This window comes from Mirounga angustirostris, unplaced genomic scaffold (assembly GCF_029215605.1).
Source record: "Mirounga angustirostris isolate CCGP_5_RB_7025 unplaced genomic scaffold, mMirAng1.0.hap1 SCAF_11, whole genome shotgun sequence".
Lineage (NCBI taxonomy): Eukaryota > Metazoa > Chordata > Mammalia > Carnivora > Phocidae > Mirounga > Mirounga angustirostris.
Genome location: NW_026991719.1, coordinates 2,501 through 19,725, shown reverse-complemented (window position 1 = coordinate 19,725; position 17,225 = coordinate 2,501). Strand labels below are relative to the sequence as shown.

General features: G+C 54.8%; 1 long non-coding RNA gene across 1 annotated transcript; it reads left to right on the top strand.

The window, feature by feature from the left end:
* Positions 1 to 1,723: 1,723 nt before the first annotated feature.
* On the top strand, positions 1,724 to 15,694 carry LOC123842372 (uncharacterized). The gene is made up of 3 exons (XR_010405999.1): positions 1,724 to 1,979; positions 14,658 to 14,731; positions 15,353 to 15,694. It is a non-coding gene; the product is annotated as an uncharacterized LOC123842372 (long non-coding RNA).
* The last annotated feature ends 1,531 nt before the right edge of the window (positions 15,695 to 17,225 follow it).

The window sequence follows — 17,225 nt, the reverse complement described above, 5'->3', positions numbered from 1 at the left end:
TGTCCCCACGCGTTCACATCTTCCGTGCAAAACATGCTTGTGAGCTCTCCTGGACCCCTATGCCCTCATGTGGACTGCCCCTCCTGTGTGCCCTCAGCGAGAGGCCCACATGTCCACATACAGAAGCTTCCTCGTCTCCTCTTCCCACACAGGATGCTCCCCAGTCCTGTGTTTCTCCCTGAGAAACCGCAGCCCCAATCTTGAGGGACGCCGTGGCCTGCGAAGGCAGAGTGTAGTAGAGTGTAGTAGAAGCTGGCCTGGTCCTCCCGGCTCCCAGGAGCCCAGACACGGGACACCGGGGGTGCTGGGCCGTGAGATCCTGAGGCTTCCAGGTGTGGGATGCCACGTCCCACATGGCAGCAAAAACTGTAACTGCTCCCTGGAGTCTCACCCACTCCATGACTGGCACACACACGCTGGAGCCCATCCTCAGCCTCTGCGGGAAACTCTGGGCTGTGTACCCCAAGGTGCGGTCTGCAGGACATGCGGGCCTGTGGTTCCTGAAACGTTTGCTCAACACGCCTTCCTGCCCCGTCCTCAGCAAGTCACATTCAGCAGTGCATGCAACCGGCACCCTGCACACACACTGGGAGAAGCGAAGTAACAACCAGAGAGCAGACGGGACGCTCGGAGCTGTTAGGATTTGTGGGCTGGCTGGAATGGCCACCTGCTCCTCGGCACTGCTCCCCGTCCCCCTCTGACCGCCCCTTTCACAAAACCTGACTCTCAGGATTCACTTTGCAAAAACCTTCCCTTCCGTGGGATGCGTTTTGCAACCCTGTGATTGGGGTCACCCTGAGCAGGTTCTATCATCTCCCATCCCCAGGAGCTTCCGTGGGGCACGCTCACCCAGCTGCTGGTCCAGCTCCCAGCTCAGATGCCAGAAGGCCACACTGGGCCCCAGCAAGGCCCACAGCTGCTCCTGGATGAGTCCACTCCCTCTGTGGTGCAGAGAGCGTGGCTTCCTCCACCAGCATGTACACAGCTTTCGGCTGCATGCAGGAAGGGCCTCTCTGGGCTGCTGTGCCCGCTGCACCCACGGGCACCCTGGCCTGTGTCTCCACCCACCACCCCACCTCCCCCATTCCTTACATCTTGTGAGAACAGGGTCTTCTTGAAGCTCCCTCTGACTCACCAGCTGGTTGAAATGATTTAGAAAACGAAACAAGTAGCAACCCGATGTCCGTCCTCACCACTCCTGATCCTGCACACCTGTTCCTGACGGGCTGCAGCAAGGCCCATGTTCTTCACCTATGAGCCCCTGATGGCTAAGAATAGGCCCACCTGGGCAGCCTGACCCAACCTGAGCAGCCTTTCTGAGAGTGGGGCCCAGGTGTCTCTGGAACAGGGCTGTTTGAAGCAAGAGCACCTGTGTGCGTATGTCAGGTGATGCTACCTGTCCTTGTCAGGAGCTGCAGGGTTGGGCTGGCAGGAGAAAGCGAGGGGCCACGGCTGTGCAGGTCTCCCGGTCTGAGTGGCCTTTGCTGGAACCTTCCACCAAACTGCTGGGTTGCAACCTGCCAAGGAAGAGGATGGAAGTCCCGCTGCCGTGTGAAATTCGCCCCATGCCCAGGTGAGGAAGCGGGAAAATAAAGCCCTGGGGTGAGGGAGGGAGGGGCCGACTGGCCATCCACTGTGGGCTGAAGGTGCCCACGTACTTAGGCCTTGCTTGTCCTTACTGGTTTGGTTTTGCTGCGAGCTATTTCCTGTGTTTCAGATTCCTGCACAAAGTCTGTGTGGTCTGACTGTGAGGGTGGCTGGGCTCCAGCAGGGGCGGACACCACTGGGCTCAGCTAGCAGTCAGCCCCTCGCGGGGCCCTGCGGCTTTCTCCCGAGGAGCTCCTTGCCTGGGTGCCTGCTGGCCTCCCGGGAGGAAGCCCCCTCCCTCCCTCTCCCCCCCGCCCCCCCATCCCTTTGTCTGATCAGCTTCAGAATTCTGCTCCTAGCACAGCGGATGTCCCAGCCGGCTTCTCATCACTGTAAGTACTGGGCTCTTGATCAGCTCTGTGAATGGTGACATTGAAGGTCTTCCCCGGGGAGACTCGGTGCCCCCACCCCCACACGTACGGGGTGCAAGAACCTGCGCGGCCGCGACCCTTCAGCAGTCTGGTGCGAGGCCACTGCTCTGGGATTTCTGGCGGTCCAGTGCTGATGGGGGGTTCTGTAATCTATCTGCCTTGAATGAGACCCTCGCTCCCAGCAGCCAGCAGAACAGGGTCTGTGCGAGTTTCCTGCAGCTTGCTGTAATATGTTTCCACAAGCTGGGGGTTTGCCCTCTCAGTTCTGGGGCCCGAAGTCTGCGGCCCGGGCGGGGGGGGGGCGGGGCCTCCGCGGGCCGGGGGTGGTGAGGTCTCCGCCGGCTGGGCGGGGCCGGGGCCTCCGCGAGCGGGGGGCGGGGGCAGCGGCTGTGCTCCTGCTGGTGGTTCCAGAGTTGGGCCGGGGGAGGGGGGGAGGGGGGTGTCCCACCTGCGTCTCCAGCTTCTGGTGGTTGCTGGCTTGCCTTGCCTCGTAGATGCCTTACTCTGGCTTCTGACTCTGTCATTCCAGGGTCTTCTGCCCTGCATTTTCTCTGTCTTCTCCCCTTTTCCTCTTCTTACTAAGCAAACCTGTCATTAGATTAGGGCCCACCCTATTCCAGTGGGACCTTAACTTGGTCATGTCTGCTAGGAACCTAATGCAAATGAGGACATGTTCATAGGTACTAGGGGTTAGGATGTGAACATTATCGTTTGGGGAACACAATTCAGCCCCAAACAGGACCCGTGAAGTCCTTGGCATGCGATTGCGCAGGCATGGTGCAGAATTCGGTCTGAGACTGCTTTGTCTGGACGCTGTGGTCTCTGACTCTACATTGCACCTTCTCCCTGCGATCTTCCGGGAAGCTCTTCTGGTTAGTAATCAAGTTGACAGTCACTCCTGAAGGCAGTTAACTTCCCGTGAGGTCCCTTCACAGCCTCACGGAGACCTTCTGTGACTTGAGGTCGTAAGCTGCAGAATCCAGGTCTGACTTGCCTTTCCTCATTTGGGAGGTGGGCGATGGGCCAGCGCATCTCGTTCCAGGCCATGCTGCCACAATCTGAGGGATGACCATATTGTTAATATTTTACTGGTAGTGTGCCTGTGGGAAAAACGCAGGGGAAGAGAAGATGTCCTAGGCCATGAACCATAGAAATTCTAGGGCCAGGAGTGACCTTGGGAAGTGTCGAGTTGAACCGGATGGAACCGCATCAGAGTCCTTCCCCATCAGGGACCTGTACGCTATTCTTCTCCCACTGGGGACCCCGTATTTTGAAGTATTGTGACTATGCAACTGAATTCATTAAAGCTTTTAAAGTTTCCAGGGGTGCCTAGGTGGCTCAGTCCATTAAGCACCTGACTTTAGCTCAGGTCATGGTCTCAGGTTCCTGGCATCAAGCCCTATGGGTGGGTGGGGGGGGTGTCCATGCTCATAGGAGAGTCTGCTTTTCCCTCTCCCGCTGCTCATGCTTTATCTCAAAATCTTAAAAAAAGAAAAGAAAATTAAAAAATAAAGTTTCTATATTAAAAAAGTATAATGCTAACCTGGCCTTTAAACTAGTTTGGGGGCACCCATCTGGCTCAGTCAGGAGAGCATGTGACTCTTGATCTCAGGTTGTGAGTTTGAGCCCCATGTTGGGTGTAGAGTTTACTTAAACATCTTATAAAAATATAAAAAAATATTTTTAAAACCCTATTTTTAATTGTAGCCGAAAACACAGAATAGAGAATTTAGCCTCTTAATTTTTAAGCATGCAGTTTCATAGTAACTATATTCTGTTTTGTGCAACAGATCTCTAGAACTTCATGTTGCAACACTGAGACTCTAGACCCATTGAACAACTCCCAACCCCTCTTCCCAGCCCCTGACATTTCACTTCCATGAATTTGACTCCTCTAGACACTTCATATAAGTGGGATCATATGGTGTTTGTCCTTTTGTGACTCCCTTAATTCACTCATAATATCCTCAAGGGTCATTCATGTTGTAAGAGGACAGGATTTCTTTCTTTCCTTTTCTTTTCTTTTCTTTTTTTAAGACTGAATAATATTTCGTTGTATGTATATACCACATTTTCTTTATCCATTCCTCTATCCAGGACATGTGGGCTGTTCCCATCTCTTGCCTATTGTGAATAATGTTGCAGTGAACATGGGCGTTCAGATATCTCTTTGAGATCCTGCTGGCTTTTTTTTTTTTTTTTTAAGAGAGTGTGACCTGAGCTGAAATCCAGAGTTGAATGCTTAACCAACTGAGCCACCCAGGTGCCCAAGATTTTTATTTTTCTAAAAATCTCTACACCCAATGTGGGGTTCAAATTCACAACCCCGAGATCAAGAATTGCATGCTCCACCAAGTGAGGCAGCCAGGTGCTCCTGAGATCCTGCTTTCAGTTCTTTTGGAAATGTGTTCAGAAGCAAGATCGCTGGGTCAGATGGTAGGTCTGTTTTTAGTTTTCTGAGGAACATCCATGCTGTTTTCCAGAGTGGCTGCACCAGTTTGCATTCCTACCAGCACAGGACAAGGCTTTCAATCTCTCCACACACTCACCAATGCTGGTTGTTTCCTCTTTTTTGATAGTGGCCATCCTAATGGGTGTGAGGTGGTATTTCATTGTGCTTCCAGTGTGCATTTCTCTAACAATTAGAGATGCTGAGCATATTTTCATCATATATCCACTGGCCATCTGTGTGTCTCTTTGGAGAAATGTCCGTTCAGGTCTACCTATCAAGTAGGTCACTTGTTTTCATTGTTGAGTTGTAGGAGTTCTTTGTATATTCTGAATATCAACCCCTTATCAGAAATAGGATTTGCAATTATTTTCTCCTATAGGTCTCCTTTTCACTCTATGGATTCCTTTGTGCAGAAGATTTTAAGTGTGTAGTCCCATTTGTGTATTTTTGCTTTTGCTGCTTGTGCTTATTTGCCCTTATAATAACCTGAGATGAAGAGCAGGCGTTACGGCCCAAGTCCATCACATTCATCTGAAAGTAAAGGCATGGACTTATCAGTGAGCACAGAATGTCCCGGATCAAGCATAAACATAGACTTTTCCTGAGAATTTTCGTTTATGTTTATTTTTTTTATTTTTATAAAATAAAAATTTATTTTTTTATATTTATTTTTTAAAAGATTTTATTTATTTATTTGACAGAGAGACACAGAGAGAGAGGGAACACAAGCAGGGGGAGTGGGAGAGGGAGAAGCAGGCTTCCCACTGATCAGGGAGCCTGATATGGGACTTAATCCCAGGACCGTGAGATCACGACCTGAGCCGAAGGCAGACGCTTAATGACTGAGCCACACTAGGTGTCCCTGTTAATGTTTATTTTAACTCAATGACAAACTTTCAAAAAGCCATAACATGGTATAAAGAATTCTTACATATCATCCATTCACAATGCTCAAATGTTAGCATTTTATATTAGTTTTATCCTGGATCAGAGCAAAGCGAAGGAGAGAGCATTCTTTCTATGGGAATTAGTATCTTATGGCTGCAATAACTAACTAAACTGGATGGCTTACAACTACAGAAATCTATCCTCTTCCAGTTCTGGAGACCAGAAGTCTGAGATCCAGGCGGGGCAGGGCCATGCTCCCTCCAGAGGCTCCAGGTCCTTCCTGCCTGTTCCAGCTTCCGGGGCTGGAAGGTGTCTCTAGGCTGGTGGCTGCATCCCTCCCATCTCCTTCTCCATCTTTACGTGGCTTCTCCTCTGTGTCTGTGTCTCTCTTCGTCTGTCTCTTGTAAGGACATTTATCGTTGGATTTCGGGCCATGCTCATCCAGGATGGTGTCAGCTCAAAGTCCTTCATTTGTTGTATCTGCAAAGAACCCTTTCCCAAATAAGGTCACTTTCACATGTTCTGGGGGACACATCTTTTGGGGGCCACCATTCAGCCCACTATTTGTGTATAAAATAACCCTTTCATCCTAGGAGATGAGTAAGGTCTTCCATGACCTGGTGCTGAGAGCAATATTGTGGGCATGAGGGTATGGGGACACTCAAAGCAGCTGAGATGAGAGGGACCCAAGGCCTGGCTCCGTCAGAAAGGGGGTTCATCCACCATGAGAACAGTTACAGCATCCTTCCCATGGGAGCCAAGTACAGAATGAGTCACCCTGGAAAGCTGGTTCTTGTGGAATTTTTTGATTAATAACCTCATGTAGGGGCACCTGGGTGGCTCAGTCAGTTAAGCGTCTGCCTTCGGCTCAGGTCATGATCCCAGGGTCCTGGGATCGAGCCCCGCATCGGGCTCCCTGCTCCGCGGGAAGCCTACTTCTCCCTCTCCCACTCCCCCTGCTTGTGTTCCTTCTCTCGCTGTGTCTCTCTCTGTCAAATAAATAAATAAAATCTTAAAAAAAAATAACCTCATGTAACTGATAATTGCAGGTTTAGAGTCATGGATTTGCTGACACATAGTAACAGCAGTGTTCCTTTAGGCTCTGCGAGACTGCAACAGGAATGCTGCAAACAGGGAAGGTTTGGGCAATTCAGAAAGTTGGTTGCCAAGGGAACGGAGCAGGTTTATGAGGGTTGTCAAGGAAACTTGTGCCCCTCAGCCGGGAAGGCAGAGGTGGGTGGGACCTGAACTCCAGGCGATCCTTTCAAAGGGGTCCCTGCTTTCAAGCCCCATTTATCTGAGTGATGCTCCACAAGGTTCTGATTTCAGCGTGGGCTCTGGCTTCGGAAAAGTCTTACGAAGTCTTATTTTTCTGTAAGAGTCTTGGAGGGGTTGGCAAAGCTCCTTTGATTTTAGGGCAACAGTCTGTTACTGCCACGTGGCTGGGGCGTCCCCGCACACCAGGGCTGAAAGATTCAGGCCACGTGTTCGTCACGTGAGTCCAAGGCCAGTGGGTCTCAGGGGCCCAGGCTCTGTCCATTTGGTTTCTCTTTCCTCCTTGTGGGTGGAGGGTCCCTGCCAGCAGGGAGTGGGGCTGCAGGAGCCAGACCCCTTGTCCTAAGACCCTCCTCCATCCCGCTACGTCCCCCTGGTAACATGTTGAGCCGAGGCACCCACACTGCCAGACGAGGGTAGACTGGGAAGGGCAGGGTAGACATGGGCGGGAAAAAGAACCGAGAACGGGGCCTGGCGGGGAGGCTCTGCCATGGTGGGGTTGCCGGGGGGCCACAGTGGGGTTGCCAGGATGCTCATGCATAGTCTCTGGGTCCCTACACTAGGTGAATTACACATTCGTATGGACTCTGATGTTGCCGTGTTCTGGAAATCCTAGAGGAGGTGGCTCGCATGGCTTGCTATGCTATGGAGGTGGCCACAGCAGAGTTGTGTGGTTTGGTCTAGAGATGCACATGCACAGAGAAAATCGGCAAGAATAACACCATGTTGTGGGAATGTGGATGGGTGCTTTGAACATGAATGTGGTGGTGGTATGCCCCAAATCTCTTCTATTGCTTTTTAATTTTTTAAATTTTTTAATTTTTAAAAATATTTTATTTATTTGACAGACAGTGAGAGAGGGAACAGAAGCACGGGGAGCGGGAGAGGGAGAAGCAGGCTTCCTGCTGAGCAGGGAGCCTGATGCGGGGCTTGACCCCAGGACCCCGGGACCACGACCCGAGCCGAAGGCAGACGCTTAATGACTGAGCCACACAGGCATCCCTATGGCTTGTTTAAAACATACCTGTGTATTGGAAGCTTTTGTGTGTCATTAAACAACTGAAATAATGCAGTTGCTGTGGGGCTGGGCTTGGCAGACGCAGGTGTCGTGGGGTATGCACTGTCGTGTCTGTGCCCCCACTGAGTGCAGTCACCCCTCGGTGCACGGTCAGGGTGCTTGTAACACTTTGAGACCTGCGCTCAGGTGAACGCAGCTGTAAGGAGAGCGGTTTCAGTGAGTGAGAGTGAGGCTGCTGATGCATTGGTCGCTTTGCTGATTCCTCCCTCTGCCTCCCCAGGAAGCTGTGAGTAGAACAGCCATGTTCACATCATTTGAACAATGCGAACAAGCAAATCTGCCATAATCATGGATGCATGGAAGGGAAGGAAGGGCCCATGCCGTGTCTACCACGAACCAGAGCTTGGTGAGGCCAGAAGATGCTGACAGGCCCCAGGGGCCACTTCGGGTCTGCCTCCCCAAAGGGAGATTCCTAGTCAGGGACCAGGGACCCCGAGGCTGGTCAGAAGGGATAGTGGCCACTCAGGGCAGAGCACACTCTTGCACTTAGATCCAGGATGAGTCTGGATGTCTTGGTGGCTACAGAGCAGGAATCTGCTCCTGGGGCTTGGGCAGCGGGAAAGGGAGTTTCCAGCGAATGAACTTGGATGACAATCCAGAGCACAGGGTTGGAAGGGCAGCCGGGCCCGAGACCCCGCCAAGGTGAGGGCGCCCTGGGGACTGGGCGGCACAGTCCAACAAGGCCGAGAAGTCGGTGCAGCTTGCACACGATGCTTTCCCCAGTTCTTCACTCTGGAATGGGTCCGGAAGCCAGCACCACATCCTGATGGCACTGCCTACCTGGGAGAACGAGATTTCCCCTGCTCAAGGGCTGAAATCCATTCCCCTTCACCTGCTGATGGGGGAGGGGTTTGAGAATCAGCATGGAGACATGGTTGGGACTCTGGTTTGGCCACTTACCAGCCTGTGATGCAGGGTATCCACGTCACCCCTTGGGGCCTCCATTGCCACACCACGAACAAAGTGTGTATATGAATGTCCCAGTCCAAGGATTGCTGTGACGGCCGGTGTGACCATTGACACAGAGTGCTAGCTACACAGAAGGTGCTCACGGCATCGGGCACCTGCTGCGTGCAAACCAGGAGGGAAGGAAGCCAGAGCCCTGCTCCCCTCAACGATCCTGTCCCTGGGGTCCCGGTAACTCATGCACAAGGTCAATAGGCAGCAGGTTCTGTCGGGTCTGAGACCTGATTTTTTTCATGGCATGTTCCCGCGACCATAACAAATAACCCAGACTGGCTGGTTTAGACAATAGGCATTCATTTCTGGGTTCTGGAGGATAGATGTGCAAAATGCAGGTGTGGGCAGGGCTGGTTCCTCCTGAGGCTTCTCTCCTGGGTGTGTAGACCCTAGGTTCTCCCTGTGTCCTCACATGGTCGACCCTCTGTGCATGTCTGTGTCCTCATCCCCTCTTCTTATAAGGACCCCGGTGGTATCAGATAAGGGTCCACCCTAATTTCATTTCACCTTAACCACCTCTTTTAAGACCCCATCTCCAACTACAGTCCTGTTCTGAGGTCCTGGGGTTGAGGATTTCAACATGGATTTTGGGGAGCATGGTGTACCCCATAATATCCTGCTTAGGAACTAACATGTGCCTTGGTCCTTCCTTCCCCCAAGTCCCACAGGGGTTGAGGCAATGGCCAAAGGAAACAGCACACATGCACTGTTTGTATCTCAGCTGGGGACCAGTCTTTGAGCTCTTTGATGAAGCAGCAAAGGAGCCAGCCCCCTCCTGGGGTATCAGGCTGCGTCAGCTGACCCCTGGGGTGCCCATGTGCTCAGCACAACACAAGTGCTCATTGTCAGGAAAGGCAGGAGCGGACAGAGCCTCAGTGAGGGTGTCTGGGGCTCTCAGCAACAGGCACCTCTCCCAAAAGACACTTTAGCAAGCACAGGGCACCTTTGGGTGGAGTCACAAGTGGTCTCTTTTGTGCCTGGAAAGATCCCCCTGGGGCTGGATGTGAGATGCGCCATGTGGCCGGGAGCCTCATCTGGGCTCTATGCAGGAATCAGGCCCGAGACTGGGGCTTGGGGCCGGGCTGTGCCATATGTGGGAATTAGCATGGGGACTGGTGATAGCCGTTGGTTGTGTACACGTCACAGATGTTACTGGGCACAAGGGAAGTGGGGAGCGCAGGACAGTCCCGAGTATTGGGGCTCAGCAACTAGGGTATGGAGAGCAGCAGAGATCAGTCCTTGGAGCCCAGGTTTGCTCTTAAGTCCAGATCATGATTCTGTGGTTGGATAGATGCATCTGTCTGGGGGAGAGGAGAAAAGTCATATTGGAGTCGCCGGGCAATGAAGAAATTCTGGTCGGGGTATGACGGTTATATGCAGACCCTGTGCAGGTGATTGTCGCCCTGAAGGAAACAGCTCAGACCCACAGATAGGAACTGTCACTGAAGCTTTGTCATCGATCCAGAAACCTCAGGTCCCTGAGCACAGCCCCCCTGTTGTCTAGTCAGGGTGGGTGGGCACTCTGTTTTCAATGTGCGGGGCTGAAACAGAGCTGTATTTGCCATCATGGAGGAATTAGCTGCAGCAGGAGCTCTGCCCGTGGATGGTGCAATCCCCACATGCAGCAGGAGCTCTGCCGAGTCGGCAATCCCCACACAGGCTGAATGTGCTGTGAGCTCCATGGTTATGGCTTTGGAGGTGGTAACTGCTTGCTTCCCAGAAGGAAGGGCCTCTGCTCCTGCAGCTAACAGGCAGGGCTCAGGGGCCATGGGCTTTAGCTGCCCAGCAGAGCCCAGCCTCTGGTCCACCCTCCGCCAGGCCAGCACTTTGCACACAGCCTGCTTCCAAGTCCCCTAACGTAACCAGCACGTGTGCACTGCTTTCCCAGGTGCAGCGAGACCTCTGGCAAGGATTGGGGAGAACTCTAGCCTGCAGGGACAGGATTTCTGGGACTCAGTGTCCCACTCTTCCTCCCTCTGCTAGGACGCCTGCGGGACAGACGAATCAGGGCTATTTTGGGGGTACTACGTGGAGGCCCTTAGGGTAAACACTTAGGAAAATTCGCGTTTCCAGAGAGATGGCACAAGTATATTCTGACTCTCAGGGATGTGGGGAGACCCGCACATGAGCAATGCTAACAGAGGATGGCGGCTGCAGGTGTTAGCCCGCACGTAGGTGGGCTTTCCAACACAAGCTCCGAGTCAGCAGGAGCGCGCCTCCCCTGCAGGTGTTTGGGAGCCGGGAGCACCCAGCGTGCGGGAGCGCACCTCCCCTGCGGGTGTCCGGGAGCACCGAGCGTGCAGGAGCGCGCCTCCCCTGCAGGTGTCCGGGAGCACCGAGCGTGCAGGAGCGCGCCTCCCCTGCAGGTGTTTGGGAGCCGGGAGCACCCAGCGTGCGGGAGCGCACCTCCCCTGCGGGTGTCCGGGAGCACCGAGCGTGCAGGAGCGCGCCTCCCCTGCGGGTGTCCGGGAGCACCAAGCGTGCAGGAGCGCGCAGGAGCGCGCCTCCCCTGCAGGTGTTTGGGAGCCGGGAGCACCCAGCGTGCGGGAGCGCACCTCCCCTGCGGGTGTCCGGGAGCACCGAGCGTGCAGGAGCGCGCCTCCCCTGCAGGTGTCCGGGAGCACCGAGCGTGCAGGAGCGCGCCTCCCCTGCAGGTGTTTGGGAGCCGGGAGCACCCAGCGTGCGGGAGCGCACCTCCCCTGCGGGTGTCCGGGAGCACCGAGCGTGCAGGAGCGCGCCTCCCCTGCGGGTGTCCGGGAGCACCAAGCGTGCAGGAGCGCGCAGGAGCGCGCCTCCCCTGCAGGTGTTTGGGAGCCGGGAGCACCCAGCGTGCGGGAGCGCACCTCCCCTGCGGGTGTCCGGGAGCACCGAGCGTGCAGGAGCGCGCCTCCCCTGCAGGTGTCCGGGAGCACCGAGCGTGCAGGAGCGCGCCTCCCCTGCAGGTGTTTGGGAGCCGGGAGCACCCAGCGTGCGGGAGCGCACCTCCCCTGCGGGTGTCCGGGAGCACCGAGCGTGCAGGAGCGCGCCTCCCCTGCGGGTGTCCGGGAGCACCAAGCGTGCAGGAGCGCGCAGGAGCGCGCCTCCCCTGCAGGTGTTTGGGAGCCGGGAGCACCCAGCGTGCGGGAGCGCACCTCCCCTGCGGGTGTCCGGGAGCACCGAGCGTGCAGGAGCGCGCCTCCCCTGCAGGTGTCCGGGAGCCGGGAGCACCGAGTGTGCGGGTGTCCGGGAGGGGGGAGCACCGCGGGGAGAGCACCGAGCAGGGTTTTCCCGGAGCAGCTGCAGCACAGCCCCGAGCCCCCGTCACATCTCCTCCTCCATCACTTCTCTCCTTGCGCCTCTTTCCGAGGTGGCCTCTCCCCGGATGCACTCGCGCTTCCGTTGCTCGCTCGGCATTCAGCCGTCTCCCATCACCAGCTTCCGCGCCTGTCGTCCGTCTCCGCCCCCTCCCGTCAGTGTCTGTCGCTGCCACTCGTCCCCCTTCAAATAACTCGAGCTCCTCCTTTGGCCCCCCGGCGCCCTCCGTCAGCCCTTCATTCAAGCTCACTGCTGTCCGGCGGCCCCTCACTGCTGTCTGTCCCTGCCCGGCACCCTCCGTCCGGGCTTGGCCCCTCGGCACCATCTGTCAGCCCTTCGTCCGGGCTCGGCGCTGTCCGGCAGCCCCCTCTGCTGTCCGTCACCGCTCGGCACTCTCCGTCCAGGCTCAGCACTCTTCGTCCCTGCTCAGCACCCTCCGTCAGCCCTTCGTTTGGGCTCGGTGCTGTCCGTCAGCCCCGCAGTGCTGTCCGTCACTGCTCGGCACTCTCCGTCTGGGCTCGGCCCCTCGGCATCCTCCGTTAGCCTTTCGTTCAGGCCCGGCACTGTCCGTCAGACTCTCGGGGCTGTCCGTCACTGCTCGGCACTCTCCGTCCGGGCTCGGCCCCTCGGCGCGCTGTAACAGCCGTTCGTCAAGACTCGGCGCCGTCCGTCATCGTCCGTCAGCAGCTCGTGTAGGCTCGGCCCCTCGGCCCCTCGACCCTCCGTTCAGGCTCGGCGGCGTCCGTCAGCCCCTCAGTGCTGTTCGTCAGTGCTCGGCACTCTCCGTCCGGGCTCGGCCCCTCGGCGCACTAGAACAGCCGTTCGTCAAGACTCGGCCCCGTCCGTCATCATCCGTCAGCAGTTCGTGCAGGCTCGGCCCCTCGGCCCTCCGTTCAGGCTCGGCGCTGTCCGTCATCCCCGCAGTGCTGTCCGTCACTGTTCGACACTCTCCGTCTGGGCTCGGCCCCTCGGCATCCTCCGTTAGCCTTCCGTTCAGGCCCGGCACTGTCCGTCAGACTCTCGGTGCTGTCCGTCACTGCTCGGCACTCTCCGTCCGGGCTCGGCCCCTCGGCGCGCTGTAACAGCCGTTCGTCAAGACTCGGCCCCGTCCGTCATCATCCGTCAGCAGTTCGTGTAGGCTCGGCCCCTCGGCCCTCCGTTCAGGCTCGGCGCTCTCCGTCATCCCCGCAGTGCTGTCCGTCACTGTTCGACACTCTCCGTCTGGGCTCGGCCCCTCGGCATCCTCCGTTAGCCTTTCGTTCAGGCCCGGCACTGTCCGTCAGACTCTCGGTGCTGTCCGTCACTGCTCGGCACTCTCCGTCCGGGCTCGGCCCCTCGGCGCGCTGTAACAGCCGTTCGTCAAGACTCGGCGCCGTCCGTCATTGTCCGTCAGCAGCTCGTGTAAGCTCGGCCCCTCGGCCCTTCGTTCAGGCTCGGCGCCGTCCGTCAGCCCCTCAGTGCTATTCGTCAGTGCTCGGCACTCTCCTTCCGGGCTCGGCCCCTCGGCGCGCTATAACAGCCGTTCGTCAAGATTCGGCGCCGTCCGTCATCGTCCGTCAGCAGTTCGTGTAGGCTCGGCCCCTCGGCCCTCCGTTCAGGCTCGGCGCTGTCCGTCATCCCCGCAGTGCTGTCCGTCACTGTTCGACACTCTCCGTCTGGGCTCGGCCCCTCGGCATCCTCCGTTAGCCTTTCGTTCAGGCTCGGCGCCGTCCGTCAGCCCCTCAGTGCTGTCCGTCACTGCTCGGCACTCTCCGTCTGGGCTCGGCCTCTCGGCATCCTCCGTCAGCCTTTCGTTGAGGCCCGGCACTGTCCGTCAGACTCTCGGTGCTGTTCGTCAGTGCTCGGCAGTCTCCGTCCGGGCTCGGCCCCTCGGCGCGCTGTAACAGCAGTTCCTCAGGACTTGGCACCGTCCATCGTCATTCGCCCGCAGTTCGTAGGCTCGGCCCCTCGGCCCTTCGGCCAGGTTCGGCGCTGTTCGTCCTCCTCTCAGGGCCATCCGTCACCGCTCGGCTCCCTCCGTCAGCACTTCGTGTGGGCTCGGCCCTTCGTATCATGTACCCTTTGTCTCCATCACTGTATTGTGCCGCCGGTTCTCCTCCCAGCGCAGGTGGGTGTCGGGCCGGCTCGCACAGTGCCCTGCGCATGCGTGGTGAGTGGCCAGCCAGCCTCCCGCCCGCCCCCTGCTTGCGCAATCGGTGCGGCGTACCCCTCGGGTGGAGGTGGGACCTGGCTGCTGACCTCTTGCCCCTGCCCGCAGCACCGCCCCGGAAGCACGGCCTGGCCAGGTTTACCAAGTCATAGGGAGCGGCGTGTTCCCTGTTGCTTCCCGACATAGGGCACATTGCAGAGGTCTTCCCTACGCCAACAGTATATGCCCTTGTGTCCCTCCACTTCATGCACAAGGCCTCCTGTGCTTTCTCGTTGTCCACCTGCGCTCCCGCGGGAGCTCGCGCGACAGGGCAGGCGCGCGGCTCACCTGTGCTCGTGCACCTGCGCTGCCGCGGGAACGTGCGCGGGAGGGCAGGCGCGCGGCTCACCTGTGCTCGTGCACCTGCGCTGCCGCGGGAGCTCGCGTGAGATGTCCTTCAGGTGTTTGCTAAGTATTCTTCGTCGTTTTCCTGTGTGAAATTTATGCATTCCAAAAATAAGCATGAATGTGTTTTTTGTTAAGATTGCGTTTGTCTAATTTCAGAAGTGACGTTTATATGAAACGGAATCTAACGATGAGGAACATAGTGTCTTCACAAGATGCAAGTACTTGTGCGTGTATGTGCTCCTTCAGATGGTGTTAAAACTGTCGTTTCTATTCCTCTGTATGTATTTACTGGGCGTGTACTATGGGGCAGGCTACGTAGTAGCACACGAAATACCTGCACTCAGATCTTTGCCCCCCTTGGCATCGTGCAGCTGGCATCTCCTGGTATCCCCTAGCTTGTTTTCTCCTCGTATCCCCTAGCTTGTTTTACCTTTCACAGATAAATAGTTTACTAGGAATTTATTTTTATTCGTCATTTTACTACATGCACACGGTCAATTGATTAAACACGATTTTTCTTTTCTTCTGTGTGCACCAGTGGGGATACTGTGCTACACCAAGTGTTCGTAGACATGTGGTTCTAGATCTGTTTCAACAATAAAATCAGGTTTTCTTTAATTTATTTTTTATTTATTTTTTTAAAAAAGATTTTATTTATTTATTTGACAGAAAGAGACACAGTGAGAGAGGGAACACAAGCAGGGGGAGCGGGAGAGGGAGAAGCAGGGTTCCCGCCAAGTAGGGAGCCCAATGCGGGGCTCGATCCCAGGACCCTGGGATCGTGACCCGAGCCGAAGGCAGATGCTTTATGAGTGAGCCACCCAGGGCCAATAAGCTTTCTTTTTCCTCAGACTTGGTCAGGAGTTGGTGAGAATGATGCCAAAGTTTGATCCTGAGAAGCGGGAACGAGAGGTGTCTACACGGAGGAAGGCATGGAGAGGAACAGAGTTGAGGCTGAAAATCATGACTTTGGAAATGGTTGAGTTGGAGGCATCTGCCAGACACCAAAGTGGAGATATTGGGTTGGCAGCTGCATATAAAACTATGAAATTGTGTTTGACAGTCATTACTTTTACAAAATCTAAATCTTAATGCCTTTTTCCTTTGAATTGTTTTGTGAAATTAATAACTGCCATCACTGTTTCGTTTTATGTCGTTGATAATAAATGGCAACTTTATCCATTTTAAGTGTATGATTTTGTGGCATTGACTATGTTTAGAGTGCTTTGCATCCCTCACCATTTTTCCAGAGCTTTCTCAGTGCCCCAAAGAAAACTGTCCCCATTAAGCAGTACCTGCAAGTGCTCCTTCCCCAGCCCTTGTCCACCACTGGTGTCCTTTGGCTGTCTAGGAAGTAGCTTCTTTCAGATACTTCAGGTCAATGTAATCACACAAAGTATCTAATCTTGCATCTGGCTTCATTCAGTGAGCATAGTGGTTTTCAGCTGTGCTCATGTTATATGGGATGTACTGGCCCTCATCACCCTGTGTGGTTGATGTGTGGGTGATCACCCTGTGTGCACCCTGTGCATCGTATCCATGGTCTATAGTATGTACCCCCCTCATCACCCCATGTGGCTGAATAATTGTGCACCACGTCCGTGGTCTATAGCACATAACCCCTTGTCACCCCGTGTGGCTGAATAATTGTGCACCACGTCCGTGGTCTATAGCACGTAACCCCTCGTCACCTCATGTGGCTGAATAATTGTGCACCACCCCGGGATCATGACCTGAGGTGAAGGCAGATGCTTCACTGACTGAGTGCTCCAGGCGCCCCAGGAGTTCGTTTTATATTCTGGATATGTTCTGTATCTGCCTTATCGGATGCATTATGTCCAAACATTTGTCTCTCACTCTTTGGGTTTTTTTTTTAACGATTCTATTTTTAAGAAATTTCTGCATCCAACCTGAGGCTCAAACTCACAACCCTGAGATCAAGAGTCAGGCTCCACCCACTGAGCCAGGTCAGCACTCCTCTTTCCATTGTTTTTAAAATCTCTTATAGTGTCCTTCTTACCAAAGTATTAAATTTTGATGAAGGTCAACCTATTTTTCCTTTGCTTGGTATGCTTTTGGTGTCACATTTAAGAAAGCTGCCCAAACCTGGGTCATGAATATCTTTCCTATGGTTTCTTCTAATGGTTTTCTAGTTTTAGGTCTGAAATATAGGTCTTTGATCTGTTTTGAATACATATTTGTGTGGTGTAAATTTTCAGAATCCACAGGCCATAAGTTTCTGGGCTGTCAATTCTGTTCTATTTTAAAAAAAGAACTCGTTTGAAGTATAATCTACATAAATAAATTAGACTTAAGGGCACGGGTTTAATATCTAACAAATATAACCACAATGAAGATAATGAATATTTCCATCACCACAAAATATCTCTCCCATGTTGCCTTCCCAATCATCCCCAGTCCCACGAGGGTTAGGGTATGGGTATGGGTTAGGGTTTGGGTTCTGGTTCTGGTTCTGCTTAGGGTACAGGTTCGGGTTAGGGGTTCAGGTTTAGGTTCTGGTTCTGGTTTGGGTTAGGGTATGGGTTTGGGTTCGGGTTAGGGTTAGGGGTTTGGGATAGGATTAAGAGTTAGGGTTCGGGTTAAGGTTAGGGTTAGGGTTCGGGTTCGGGTTCGGGTTCGGGTTCGGGTTAGGGTTAGGGTTCGGGTTCGGTTAGGGTTAGGGTTGGGGTTGGGGTTGGGGTTCGGGTTCGGGTTAGGGTTAGG